The 13,072-nt window shown below is 50.6% G+C and overlaps 1 pseudogene; it reads left to right on the top strand.

Annotated features, from left to right (window-relative positions):
* The first annotated feature begins 650 nt into the window (after window positions 1–650).
* LOC146690447 (sulfide:quinone oxidoreductase, mitochondrial pseudogene) lies at window positions 651–2,238 on the top strand (annotated as a pseudogene).
* Window positions 2,239–13,072: the final 10,834 nt, after the last annotated feature.

The raw sequence follows: 13,072 nt of genomic DNA, 5'->3' as shown, positions 1-13,072 counted from the left end.
TTAGCTGTTGCACCTCGTCTCTGTACGCTAACTCATCACTTTTGCAATCATGTTATCGGCAAACTTGATGATATGGTTTGAACTGTGCATTGCTGCACAGTCACGAGTCAACAGAGGCTGAGCACACAGCCCTGAGGAGCTCCAGTGCTCAGTGTGGTGGTGTTGGATATGCTGTTACCGATCTGGACTGAGTCGATATTTATACCAGTGCTGACTCCTCCTCCTCGCTAGATCGTCTGCTATCCAGAATCAGTTCTAGGCTCTCTCATGTTTTGGAATCGTTTTTTGTATTGTTACCAGTGTTGGGGAATAACGGAATACATGTACCGGCGTAACATATTTAAAATACAAAATATCAGTAATTGTATTCCGTTACAGTTACCGTTTAAAAAGGTGGTATTTAGAATGCAGTTACTTTGTTGAAATAAAGGGATTACACGGCGGTCTTTTCCTGTTTCATATGCTAGGCTGTCCCATCTTTTTTTGGTAATTCCACGCTGGTGGAAATCCAAACAAAACGCGCATTAAGAGGCTCTAATGCCTGTGCCTCAATCTCATGGTCCATGTCACCTCTACTTGCAGCCCGCATAATGACGTGACGAAATATTTTTTTTAAATTATTGTTCAAAAATTAATTAATATGAAGGCTAAGAGCATTCCGCCTAAACGGACATTAACACGCGAGGTTGACAGCGCTCCTGCTGAGACACAGGATGGATGCACTGCGTCATCTCAAGCAGTGCCACCCGAGGGGCATTGCTATCTCTCAGTTTCACACAAGCAGCCCTGCCTCTGCCAAACAGCATTACAAATTGCTTGTGCTGGGAGGACGAACTGGCGGTATCGCAATGAGCTCCCGGATGAAGAGGCTGGTGGGAGCAGAGAATGTAGCTGTGGTGGAGCCCAGCGAGATCCACTACTATCAGCCAATATGGACCCTGGTTGGTGCTGGTGCAAAGACTGTAGCGTCCTCAAGCCGTCCCACTGCGAGTCTTATGCCATCTGGAGTGAAATGGGTGAAATCTAAGGTTCAGGAAATTAACCCAGAGACAAATACTGTACGCACAGATGACGGGACTGAAATCTCATATGAATATTTGATTGTGGCGCTTGGTTTAGAGCTCCATTATGAGAAGATCAAAGGACTCCCAGAGGGGTTTGAGCACCCAAAAATTGGCTCTAACTACTCTGTCCAAACTGTGGAGAAGACGTGGAAAGCATTGCCGGATTTCAAAGAGGGCAATGCTGTGTTCACTTTCCCAAATACTCCTGTGAAATGTGCTGGAGCGCCACAAAAGATCATGTACCTGTCAGACGCTTACCTCAGGAAGACGGGCAAAAGAGCAAAAGCCAATGTGATCTATAACACATCATTGCCTGTGATCTTTGGGGTAAAGAAATACGCTGACTCACTGTGGGAGATTGTGAAAAAGCGTGACCTACAGATTAACCTCAGGCACAACCTGATTGAAGTGCGCGCAGATAAGCAAGAAGCTGTGTTTGAAAATCTTGGCAAACCAGGGGAAACCAAAGTTATCGAGTATGAAATGCTTCATGTTACACCGCCAATGGGACCCAGCTCGGTGATTAAAGGCAGTCCGCTGGCCGACGAGATCGGCTGGTTGGATCTGAACAAAGAAACTCTCCAACATACCAAGTATCCAAACGTGTTTGGGATCGGAGACTGCACCAACCTTCCCACATCCAAAACCGGAGCAGCTGTCACGGCACAGTCTGCCGTCTTGAGCCGAACTATCAGCAAAATATTGAAAAAAGAAAAACCAGATAAGAAGTATGATGGGTATACTTCACATGTCCCTTGGTCACAAGCTACAACACAGTAATCCTGGCAGAGTTCGACTACAACGGACAACCGCTGGAAACGTTCCCCTTCAACCAAGCCAAGGAGAGGCAATTAATGTACCACATGAAAGCAGATGTGATGCCTCACCTCTATTGGCATGGGCTTCTTAGGGGGCTGTGGGGCGGACCGGGACCTTACAGGAAAATCATGCATCTTGGGATGAAATGAAACCTCATCTTCAGTTTGAATCTGAAAGGAAATTCATTGTGTAATCATCTACCCAAGGGTGCACACGCATATGGATAAAGGAGTAATGTGAATGTTTTGAACATCATGATTAATCGGTCTCACAGAAAAGCTCATTTAAGTAGCGTTTTTGATATTACTGTGGAATTAAACGACTGGAATGATGGAGTGGGTCTAAACTGCTCATAGATCAGCTGTTTTTTTTTTTTTTTTTTTTTTTTTTTGGTTTATTGGTACTTTTGACAGCCCAATGAATGGCCGGTCGAGATGCTTTCATAAGCCAGAGATGGGGCTTTTATAGGGACAGAGAACAAAAGTTTGTAGAACACTCTTACTCCACACCTCTGGTGTTTTTTGTTGTTGTTTTGTTTTTTTCAGTTATAGTTGGTCGGCATTGGCAAAATTTATATAGTGACATTAAAAAACCAACTCTAAATTCAGATTATTTCAGGGTAGCCTTTAAGCACAGCATATAAATATTACTCTTTCCCAGATTGCTACATTTAAAACCATGCACATGTGTACAGTTTAGACAACAGACAACAAAGTAAAGCTAGTTTTCAGCTACGAGCCCAACACGGAACCGACGTATTAGGAGCCGCGGACCTGTTTTATATACGCGTGAAACAGTTTTCTATACGAGGTCGCTGCAAAAAGTGCAGCCTTATCTAATGTCCACCCTACTGTTACTCATTTTTTATTAAGATTTAAAAATCTAATTGCTATTGGTATCTTTCAGTAGTAGTAATAAATCACACAGCAATAGTACATTCATGTAGTTGTAAAACGCATAATCTTCAGTCAATTCCACGGACCACTCTAACCTGCTGCTTGCAGTAATCAACAGCCTGCTCGCCTTTCCCCTACTCACACACATTTATGTCTGTATGCAAATATATGTATGTATATATACATATATTAGTGCTATCAGCGTTAATCTTGTTAAAATGACATTAACGCCATAAATGCATTAACGTGGCAAATCTCCGTTAGCGAGTTAACATGGATTGCCCCGTGCAAGGGCTGCATAGCTTTAACGCATCAGCGCAGTTAGCTCGTTAACGCAGCCCCTCTCACGGGGGCTGCATTAAAGAGCTAATGCGGTTATGGTGTTAACATCATTTTAATGAGATTAACGCTGACAGCACTAATGTTTTATATATATATATAATTCCCCTCACGCCCCTGGTGGTCTTCATCCTTCAAGCTTGGGTCCTCTACCAGGAGCCTGGGAGCTTGAGGGTCCTGCGCAGTATCTTAGCTGTTCCCAGGACTGCGCTCTTCTGGACAGAGATCTCCGATGTTGTTCCTGGGATCTGCTGGAGCCACTTGCCTAGTTTGGGAGTCACCGCACCTAGTGCTCCGATTACCACTGGGACCACTGTTACCTTCCCCCTCCACATTTTCTTGAGCTCTTCTCTGAGCCCTTGGTATTTCTCGAGCTTCTCGTGTTCCTTCTTCCTGATGTTGCTGTCATTGCAAACTGCTACATCGATCACTACAGCTGTCTTCTTTTGTTTGTCTACCACCACTATGTCCGGTTGGTTAGCCACCACCATTTTGTCTGTCTGTATCTGGAAGTCCCACAGGATCTTAGCTCGGTCATTTTCCACCACCCTTGTTCAAATGCACAGATGTTCCTGTATACTAAGCTGGCCACTTGACTATGGCGTTCCATGTATGCCTTGCCTGCTAGCATCTTACACCCTGCTGTTATGTGCTGGATTGTCTCAGGGGCAACTTTACACAACCTGTACCTGGGGTCTTGTCTGGTGTGATAGAACCCAGCCTCTATGGATCTTGTGCTCAGAGCTTGTTCTTGTGCTGCCATGATTCGTGCCTCTGTGCTGGCTTTCAGTCCGGCTTTGTCCAGCCACTGGTAGGATTTCTGGATATCAGTCACCTCTGCTATCTGCCGGTGGTACATACCGTGCAGGGGCCTGTCATTCCATGATGGTATCACCTCTTCCTCCTCATTCTTGGGTTTCCGCTGCCTGAGGTATTCACTGAGCACGCGGTCAGTTGGGGCCATCTTACTGATGCATTTGCGGATGTTTGTTGTCTCATCCTGGACTGTGGTGCTGACACTCACCAGTCCCCGGCCTCCTTCCTTCCGCTTAGCGTACAGCCTCAGGGTGCTGGACTTGGGGTGAAACCCTCCATGCATGGTCAGGAGCTTTCTTGTCTTTATGTCAGTGGCTTCTATCTCCTCCTTTGGCCAACTTATTATCCCAGCAGGGTACCTGATCACGGGCAGGGCGTACGTGTTGATGGCCCGGATCTTGTTCTTACCATTCAGCTGACTCCTCAGGACTTGCCTGACCCTCTGCAGGTACTTGGCGGTTGCAGCTTTTCCAGCAACCTCTTCATGGTTCCCATTTGCCTGTGGGATCCCCAGGTACTTGTAACTGTCCTCTATGTCTGCAATGTTGCCTTCTGCTAGTTCGATCCCCTCCGTTCTGACTACCTTCGCTCTCTTTGTTACCATCCGACTACATTCATCCAGTCCGAATGACATACCGATGTCATTGCTGTAAATCCTGGTGGTGTGGATCAGTGAATCGATGTCTCATTCACTCTTGGCATACAGCTTGATGTCATCCATGTACAGGAGGTGGCTGACAACTGCTCCATTCCGTAGTCGGTATCTGTAGGCAGTCTTGTCAATGATTTCACTGAGGGGGTTCAGGCCTATGCAGAACAGCAGTGGGGACAGAGCATCTCCATGGTAGATTCCGCACTTGATGGTTATTTGTGCTATGGGCTTGAAGTTGGCCTCTAGTGTTGTACGCCACATCCCCATTGAGTTCCTGATGAAGGCTCTTAGGGTGACAGAGTTAAGGACTGAGCTGATAACTGAACAGGCAATGGAGCAAGAAACTGAGGTGGTAACAGAATGGATGACTGAGCAGGTAATAGAGCTGACAACTGAGCTAGAGACTGAGCTGGTGACAAAACAGGAAACTGAGCTAATAACTGCGCTATGGACAAAAGTACAAGTTGTAGTGGTGGTTGTGATGATGGTTGTAGTGATGGTGGATCATCAGGTAGCTGAACTTGTGACTGAGCAGGTGACTGACTCTTGGCTGCTCTCCTCCGGAGAACAAGAACGGGTACTGGGCCTGGCCAAACACCAGCCATCCCCACCCGAGGAACAGATACGGGTGCAGGGACGAGCTGGGCCTGCTCCCGCCCGAGGAACTGAGATGAGTGCAGGAGTCGACAGGGTCACAGTCGCCCTCATCTGGGGAACCGGAACAGGCACAGGCAATGACTGGGCGTCTGCCATCCCCACCTGAGGAGCAGGTACGGGTGCAGGGACAAATGGAGCCTCAATTAACCTGGGAACTGAAGCAGGGACCAGCTGGACGTCAGCCACCCTCACCCAAGGAACTGATACGGGTACAAGGGAAAGCTGGGCCCAAGGTGCCCTGGGAACAGGAACAGGAGGTGGAGAGCGGAGCTCAGGAGCAGTAACAGTCACTGGGTAAACTAGGTTAATGGTGCCAAACACAGTTCCAGCAAACAGAGACTTATGGCAGGCTGGTTTTAGCAACTCTGCTGTTATTAAGCTGTCCACGTTAGAATTAGCAGTCTTTGAAAAAGTCTGGGTCTTTAACTCTCAGCTCAGGAGGAGCGACTACAGAAGCAGGTGTATTTTGACATGCCGTCTCAGAATAAAGTGGCTGGTGGGCTGCACAGTCCAGGGTGTAACAATACCAACAACAGTCTCTTGAGGTGTAACCTCAGTGTTAACAGGGACTGACACACAAACATGGCGAGCTGGTTTACGTATAAATGGCTGTGAAACACAAAACTCAACCTGATCCATTAGTGCTGGGCCACTAAGTCCAAACATTTTAGCTATTTTAACTATGGCAGGTGGCACTCTGTTGCCATTTACATTTACCAGCTGAGGCGCAGCACAGTCCAAGGTTTGAGTGACAGTCCTATAGGAAACAACACAAAAAGTAATTTCATGAGGAGCTTCCTGAACAGTCTTTGCAGAGACTGAGCTAAATGCCTGGTACACAGAGTTCAAATGGTCAGACCGTGGAACACAAAACTTATTTGGTTACTGTCATAGATTTCTGGTGACAGAGCAGGTGAGCAGGTAAGACAGTCACAATGAGTAGCTGCATGGCTAATTGTCTTTATATTACCAGGTTTAGGCAGAACAGAAGAATCACTTGCTTGCTTATTAACACTGGATTTACTCAGAGGAACAACAGGTACAGAAACAGATGCTACTGAGTTAACTGCTTCAAAATCCTGAAACTTTAAATCTGCAGAGTCACAATCTACGGATTCAGGCTTAACAAAGTCTACAGAGGGAAGCTCAGTCTTACTCACAGAGGATGTAATGTCAGGAAGCCTGGGAGCTGAATGCTTGAGCGGAACGTGAGAAACACAATCACTCTCACCAAAGGAAGAAAGCTGCTCCGCTTGCTTTGGATCGCCGGTGGCGTGAATGCCGTTTTCTCTGGGAAGGGGGAGGAGACGAGCCAGGCCGCGAATCCTCCAGCGGACCGGGCTGAACATCCTCTGGCTCTTCATACTGGAGAGGCAGCTCTGGGTGGACGTGTACAGTGGGAACGAGGAAGTCCTGGATGAGGGGGTGTAGCGCGCCGAATAGTCAGGGGAGTCCGGAAACCATCCTCTGTAAACGGGTAGCTAACACCTCCTGGTACTCCGAGAACAGCAGCACTACCCATTCTTGGCAAAGATACTCCACCGACTACAAAACTAAACTGGGAAAAACTTATTATAATGTGCACCAGGAGACACAGGGAGAATCACACACAGCTATGAGGGAGAACGTGACACAGAACTGAGGGAGACGCGGACATAAATACACTGAGGGTTAACAAGGGAAGTGGGAGCACACGGAGACAGGGCAGGAGCAAACACAACATGACGCATACTGATGGGAGACTGTCAAAGTAAAACAGGAAGTACACAGAGGCGCAGACAGGAGGGGAGGAGAGAACACGGGGTGAGCACAGACATAACGGGCTGGGGAAAACATGTAATAAAACACAAGGAGGAGAAACGAGGCATGGGAACTCAGATACGTGGAGGAGGACACGGGGTAAAGACATGAGGGGAATTCTAATAAACTAAACTGAACAACCTAGGAACAAAATACAAAAACACAAGAAAACTAAGAACACTGGGTCAATATGACCCAGGACCATGATAACAAGAATTCTTTCAGGTACTTGAATCTCAGACAGAGCTTGGAAGGCCTCTATGACTTATTTACTCAGGATAGCTATCAATTTGGCACCCTCAATCCTTTTTACAGCAACAGAAATCTACTCAAAAGATACGCATTTTTGTGAATTTGATAAGTACTAAATATGACAAGTGTGTGTTTGGATTTATTTGCAGTGTAGTTTGTGTATAACTCGAGCCATCTGCTAACGTATATACATAGCTAGCAGCCACCTGGGTTTTATTTGTCATGAAGCAGAACGGCAGAAGTAGGACTCAGGGATGGACTCTCTTCAGTAATAATAGATCAAGTAATTTGCACAACTAAAGTCCAACACACAGTCCACAGTAGTGATGACCCCCCCCCTCACTAGTACTTGTGATTCTCCTCACTAAGTCTCTCCACAAAAACTCTCGGGCTCAGTTTGCTCACCACTCTCATGGAGGAATTTCTCCACAGGTATCTGCATACAGAATATAAGGGTTAGTGTTCCAACCAGGTTACAAAGCAAGTCAACAAGCAAGGAAGTCAGGGTTACACTAAGTGTGAGTAGTTCAACAATCCAGTGAAGACTAAAGCTTAGCCACTCCCTCAAGTAGTGACTTTGATGAGGACTCGGGTACAAGTGTGTGATGACCAGCAGGTGTCCAGAAACCAGAAGGTGGGACCTTGGCATGAGTCACACCAAGATAGGGCTGCTCAATTAATCGAATTTTAATCACGATTACGATCTGGGCTTTCAACGATCATTAAAAATGACTGAGCCGATTATTAGCCCCTCCCTCATTTATCCGCGACACCTTAAAGGCCGGTCCGTGAAAATATTGTCGGGCATAAACCGGTCCGTGGCGCAAAAAAGGTTGGAGACCGCTGATTAAGAGGACCCGAGGGAAGCTCGGAAAGCTAAGCAGAAGTTATTTGGAGAGTGACTGCCGTTGGTTGAAAAGAGAGTTTAAAAAAAAAACTTCAGTGGTGTTGCTGTCATGGAACGCTGTGCGGCAGGCAGGAGTAGGACCCAAAATGCAGGACTCACAGGCACGAGGGAATAAACTCAAAAGGCAGCTTTATTGCGTAACAGAAGATGATAGGCGATACAAAACTAGACTGGGGAAAAACTAACATACGCAGAGACACAGGGAGATCCACACAACATGAGGGACGACGTCACGCTGAACAGAGGGAGACGCAGACAGAAATACACAGAGGGTTAACGAGGGGAGTGGGAACACACGGGGAACACAGGTGACACTGATAGCCATAACGAGACAGGGCGGGGTGAACTGAACACTGACGGGAGAGGTGAAACAGGGAGCACAGAGGTTCAGACAGGAGGAGAGAGAGCACGAGTAGAACACCAACGTAACAGGCAGGGGAGACATGGAATAAACACGAAAGGGGACGAGGGCTCATAAATACATAGAGGGCACACAGGGGGAAGAGAGAGCACGGGGAGAACTTAGACATAATGGGCAGGGGAAGCATGGAATAAAACATAAGGAGAGACGAGGGCTCACAGATACACAGAGGGGCACACAGGGAGACATGAAGGGCAAGGGATCAAAACTAGAAGCCATAGAATAAATCACACAAGTACAATAATACGAAAATCACAAAGAACTAAAAACGCTGGGTCAGGACACCCAGGACCGTGACAGTACCCCCCCCTCAAGGGCTGGCTCCAGACAGCCCAAACACAGAAAAACAAAACCAAACAGAAAACAACCCAGGGCGGGCGGCGGGGGCCCAGGACGGAGGGCTCGGAACAGAAAACAAAGAGCACAGAAAACACCGGAGCCCAAGAAAACAACCCAAAACACAGAGCAGTTCAGGGGGCCGACCGTGCGGAAGGCAACGGCGGAGACGCGGAAACAGTTCAGGAGGCCGACCGTGCGCAAGGCAACGGCGGCGACGCGGAAACAGTTCAGGAGGCCGGCCGTGCGCAAGGCAACGGCGGCGACGCGGAAACAGTTCAGGAGGCCGGCCGTGCGCAAGGCAACGGCGGCGGCGAAGGAGACGACGGAGCAGTTCAGGAGGCCGACCGCGCGGAAGGCAGCGGCGGCCCTCCAGTCCCAGGCGTGCCGGCCATGGCCCGGTGGGCGCAGGGCCAGACGAGGCAGCTGATGAGGATGCTGGACCAGACGAGGCAGCTGATGAGGATGCTGGACCAGACGAGGCAGCTGATGAGGATGCTGGACCAGACGAGGCAGCTGATGAGGATGCTGGACCAGACGAGGCAGCTGATGAGGATGCTGGACCAGACGAAGCAGCTGATGAGGATGCTGGAGCAGACGAAGCAGCTGATGAGGATGCTGGAGCAGACGAAGGCTCTGAAGAGGAGGCTGCGGCAGACGAAGGCTCTGAAGAGGAGGCTGCGGCAGACGAAGGCTCTGAAGAGGAGGCTGCGGCAGACGAAGGCTCTGAAGAGGAGGCTGCGGCAGACGAAGGCTCTGAAGAGGAGGCTGCGGCAGACGAAGGCTCTGAAGAGGAGGCTGCGGCAGACGAAGACTCGGAGGCCGGGCCAGGCGAGGTTGCAGAGGCTGAGGCCGGGCCAGGCGAGGTTGCAGAGGCTGAGGCCGGGCCAGGCGAGGTTGCAGAGGCTGAGGCCGGGCCAGGCGAGGTTGCAGAGGCTGAGGCCGGGCCAGGCGAGGTTGCAGAGGCTGAGGCCGGGCCAGGCGAGGTTGCAGAGGCTGAGGCCGGGCCAGGCGAGGTTGCAAAGGCTGAGGCCGGGCCAGGCGAGGTTGCAGAGGCTGAGGCCGGGCCAGGCGAGGTTGCAGAGGCTGAGGCCGGGCCAGGCGTAGCAGAAGCACAGGCGGATGTAGCCGGGCCAGGTGATGACGAGGCGGTCGCAGATGGCGGCTGGACAGGCTCCTCGGGCCCTCCAGCTGATGCGGCGTGAGGCTGAACGGGCCCCTCGGACCCTCCAGCGGAGACAGGAGGCTGAACGGGCCCCTCGGACCCTCCAGCGGAGACAGGAGGCTGAACGGGCCCCTCGGACCCTCCAGCGGAGACAGGAGGCTGAACGGGCCTCTCGGACCCTCCAGCGGAGACAGGGAGGTGCTGGCCGGGCTCACTGGAACCCCCAGCGGACGAGGTAGATGGCGGCGTGGGAGCCGCGGAGTCCTGGATGAGCTCATCCGAGCTTCCAGCAGGAGCTGAAGTAGAGCCAGAGAGGATTGGGACCCCGGGCTCAATGTTAAGCTGGCTAGAAAACCGCACTGCTACGGGGAACTGGGCCAAAGGTTCAGGTGCGAGCTGAGCTGCTGGACACACGGGGACCTGAGCTGCTGGACACACGGGGACCTGAGCTGCTGGACACACGGGGACCTGAGCTGCTGGACACACGGGGACCTGAGCTGCTAACGGTGGAGAAGTAAATGACTGCACAGGGGACTGAACTGATGTCTGTAGTAACGGTGGTGGTGAGGGTGGAGTAGGTGGTGGAGTTAATGACTTCACAGGGGAATGAACTAGAGGTAGTGACGGTTGTGGTGCTGGTGGTTGAGTGGGTGACTGTGCTAAAGGAGGCTGCACTGGGGACACCGGAGACTGCACTGGGGACACCGGAGACTGCACTGGGGACACTGGAGACTGCACTGGGGACACTGGAGACTGCACTGGGGACACTGGAGACTGCACTGATGGTTGTAGTGGAGGTGTAACGGGTGAAGGAGTGGCTGAAGTGGCTGTGGGTCGGACGGCTAGTGGCTCAGCTACAGGGTATGGCAACGGCAGGGCTATGGGTTGAATGACTGGCTGAGTAGCAGCCTGAGTGGCTGGGTGTAGTGACGGTTGTGGTGGAAGAGAAACAGGTGGCAGTGTGGATGATGGAGCTAAGGGCGACTGAGTGGCAGACCGAACTGATGACTGAAGCGATGGTAGAGGTGAAAATGGAGCTTGTGGTGGAGTTAATGGCTGAGCTAACGGGGACACAGGAGACTGAACTGAGGGTGGCTGCGAGGGAGCTAACGGAGCTGTGAAGGACTGCGAGGGAGCTAACGGAGCTGTGAAGGGCTGCGAGGGAGCTAACGGAGCTGTGAAGGGCTGCGAGAGAGCTAACGGAGCTGTGAAGGGCTGCGAGGGAGCTAACGGAGCTGTGAAGGGCTGCGAGGGAGCTAACGGAGCTGGGACGGGCTGCGAGGGAGCTGGCTGAGCTGGGACGGGCTGCGAGGGAGCTGGCTGAGCTGGGACGGGCTGCGAGGGAGCTGGCTGAGCTGGGATGGGCTGCGAGGGAGCTGGCTGAGCTGGGACGGGCTGCGAGGGAGCTAACTGAGCTGGGACGGGCTGCGAGGGAGCCGACTGAGCTTCTGGTAGCACAACAGGTGAATTAGAAGGCTGAATGTCCGGCTGTGGGGTGGCGCGTCGGCGGCGTGAATGCCGTTTCTTTTTCCCCGCAGATGGCTCCAAAGGGCCGGGAAAAACCACATCCGGCCGGTGAAACTGACGCGGCTGCTCCAGGGTGGCTGTTGTCTGTTGCTGCTGGGCCAAGTCTGATATTTCCCGAGTTCGCGCCGCCTCCCGGGCGTTATTCAAATTGGCCAATAGGTCCAAACATCCACTGACCTGGCGGAGATGAGAATTTCCTTTGAGGATTGCTTCGATAGCATTTATCCCCACAATCTTGGCCCTTGTATTGGAAGTGTGAGTTATCCACTCGACTAGGCGTTGGACACGTATCAGATCGCTCTCCCCGGGTAAGTCTGCTGGGTCCATATCTGGTGACGTCGTACTGTCATGGAACGCTGTGCGGCAGGCAGGAGTAGGACCCAAAATGCAGGACTCACAGGCACGAGGGAATAAACTCAAAAGGCAGCTTTATTGCGTAACAGAAGATGATAGGCGATACAAAACTAGACTGGGGAAAAACTAACATACGCAGAGACACAGGGAGATCCACACAACATGAGGGACGACGTCACGCTGAACAGAGGGAGACGCAGACAGAAATACACAGAGGGTTAACGAGGGGAGTGGGAACACACGGGGAACACAGGTGACACTGATAGCCATAACGAGACAGGGCGGGGTGAACTGAACACTGACGGGAGAGGTGAAACAGGGAGCACAGAGGTTCAGACAGGAGGAGAGAGAGCACGAGTAGAACACCAACGTAACAGGCAGGGGAGACATGGAATAAACACGAAAGGGGACGAGGGCTCATAAATACATAGAGGGCACACAGGGGGAAGAGAGAGCACGGGGAGAACTTAGACATAATGGGCAGGGGAAGCATGGAATAAAACATAAGGAGAGACGAGGGCTCACAGATACACAGAGGGGCACACAGGGAGACATGAAGGGCAAGGGATCAAAACTAGAAGCCATAGAATAAATCACACAAGTACAATAATACGAAAATCACAAAGAACTAAAAACGCTGGGTCAGGACACCCAGGACCGTGACAGTTGCACACTATTTTATATTATTTTTTAAAGTCATTGTTAACCCTTTAAAGCCGGTCAGAGCAGCACGCTCCGTTTTGCGTAACTATTTTTAAATCCCTGTAGAACCTGAACCGTGTAAGCTAGCGCAATAATTTGTTTTGCATATGAAACCGGAGGAGTTGTACTTACATCTGATGCCATCAGCTTGTCCTCGGTCACGGTTTCGTTCCACATATAGCTTTGCAAAAATTGCATAAAAAGCGCTTGCAGGAACAAAAACATAATATTCCAGAAACACGCTTCGCCGTTCCTATCAGCTGTTCGTAACACTTCCCACAGTGAAATGATGCACCTGCTGTTTTCTTTGCAAATTTGCATCATAGGATTGTTTTTTGTTTTTCCTGCAGTATATAAAAATTGCT

The sequence above is a fragment of the Copadichromis virginalis genome, linkage group LG16 (assembly GCF_057382275.1).
Source record: "Copadichromis virginalis isolate Kocher_CV1m ecotype Utaka linkage group LG16, C_Virginalis_male_GT1.1, whole genome shotgun sequence".
Taxonomy (NCBI): Eukaryota; Metazoa; Chordata; class Actinopteri; order Cichliformes; family Cichlidae; genus Copadichromis; species Copadichromis virginalis.
The sequence above is the reverse complement of the archived record's forward strand: the minus strand, read 5'-3'. Positions and strand labels throughout refer to the sequence as shown.